The sequence below is a fragment of the Diceros bicornis genome, assembly GCF_020826845.1.
Source record: "Diceros bicornis minor isolate mBicDic1 chromosome 12 unlocalized genomic scaffold, mDicBic1.mat.cur SUPER_12_unloc_1, whole genome shotgun sequence".
NCBI lineage: Eukaryota > Metazoa > Chordata > Mammalia > Perissodactyla > Rhinocerotidae > Diceros > Diceros bicornis.
The window spans coordinates 647,492-649,424 of NW_026690864.1; the positions used below are offsets into that span (position 1 = coordinate 647,492).

At 43.4% G+C, this 1,933-nt stretch overlaps 1 pseudogene; it reads right to left on the minus strand.

Annotated features, from left to right (window-relative positions):
* Positions 1–690: 690 nt before the first annotated feature.
* On the minus strand, positions 691–1,653 carry LOC131401598 (olfactory receptor 2D3-like; annotated as a pseudogene).
* Positions 1,654–1,933: the final 280 nt, after the last annotated feature.

Here is a 1,933-nt window from a genome sequence, read left to right on the forward strand (position 1 = left end):
TACAAAATTAAGACAGATGTGAAATGTTGCATCCAAAAACCCTTATCTGAAGTCCTGCTCCTGAACTGAAAATTAAGAATGCTTCTCCACGTCAAGGTGCTTTAGATCCTCCAGGCAGGAGTAAGAAGTTTCATCTTACTGATATAATTTCAAGCAATTAATTCCGCATAGTCTATAATTTTTTTTTTTTTTCTGTGCTCTGTCTCCTGCACCATGATTCTCTTGCGGCATGATAAATCCCAATGCCAACAGGCTTTTTTTTTTTTTTTTTTAATTTTTCCCCCAAAGCCCCAGTAGATCGTTACATGTCATGGTTGCACATCCTTCCAGTTGCTGTACGTGGGACACGGCCTCAGCATGGCCAGAGAAGCGGCTCCTCAGTGCGCGCCCGGGATCCGAACCCGGGCCGCCAGCAGCGGAGCACGCGCACTCAACCGCTAAGCCACAGGGCCGGCCCCGCATAGTCTATAATTTTAGAGAACTAAGATTTCTCAAAGAGTAGGGAAATAGTACTCACTCAACAAGGGGAGTTGTTTTGATACATTAAAGCTGTGGTTTGTTCTTGGGGGAGACATTTCTTATTGTATTTGCAGTTGGATTTATGTGTCTTTTATGAATGACAGGCAGATGTTGACAGTCTAGGCTATTTTTCACTCTCTCACTTCATATTCAGAAGTCAGTTATCTTAGATTAACAGTTAACCTTAGTGTCACATGAAGAGCTCTCACGTCCTCTTGCAATAGCTCTCCTTAGAACTCCTTTCACATCTTGGTTCCTTAGGCTATAGATCAAAAGGTTGAGCACAGGCATGATCACAGTGTAGAACACCGCAATGACATTGCCCCCGGCCCTGGCGGACTTCGACTGGGGTCTCATGTCCATGAAGATGGCAGTTCCATAGAATAAGGTCACAACTGGCAGATGAGAGGCACAGGTGGACAGTGCCTTGTGCCTCCCGGAGGCTGACCGCATCCTGAGAACTGATAGAAGGATTCGGGCGTAGGAAACAGCAATGAGCAGAAAAGGAATGAAGACAATGATGACACTGAAGATGAAAACAATCAGCTCAGTAATGAGGTGTCAGCGCCAGCCAACCTCAGGACGGAAAGCACCTCACAAAAAAAGGGATTCAGGACATTGGGCCCACAGTAGGGCAAACTCAAGTGAGGACACTGATAATCAAGGAGCTCAGGGAGCTACTGGACCAAGAAATGGCTGCCAGTTGGACACAGGTGCTTTGGTTCATAAGACAGTACAAGGAAGAGGATGACAAATGGCTACATATCTGTCATAAGCCATGACACCAAGGAGAACACATTCCATCATTCCAACAGGGAGGGAGAAGGACATCTGAGCAGAACAGCTGGAGAACGGGATGGTCTTCTTTTTTCCCACCATGTTGGATAGCATTTGTGGGACATTAGTGGATGTGTAGCAGATATCCAGAAAGCATAAATTAGTGAGGAAAAAGTACATGGGAGTTTGGAGACGAGGTTCTATCTGGATAATAGTGATAATAATAATATTACCAGCCACCGTTAATAAATAGAAGAACAAGAACATAATAAAAAGAATGAGCTGCGTCTTTGGCTGAGATGAGAGCCCCAGGAACACAAATTTAGTCACCGTGAAGTTTGTTTTTATCATATCCATTTTTCAGGCCACCTCCCTCTTCCAGAAACATCCACTCACCTGAAGACAAAAATCAAATGCACTATATGTCACAGTGTTGGAAATTCAAGACACAATTAAGAAAGCAAGGAGAAGTCTTGGTCTGAGATTATATCCTGAGTATCTGAATTGTACTACAAATGGAAAGCTTTTTTTCGGCTTTTGGATGGAATAGTCTTTTGATGAGATTAAGAATTTCAAACTCAAGTGCTGATTAAGTTAAGCAGATATGCTTGCCTTTTCTCTAAGAGTATGCTCTTTT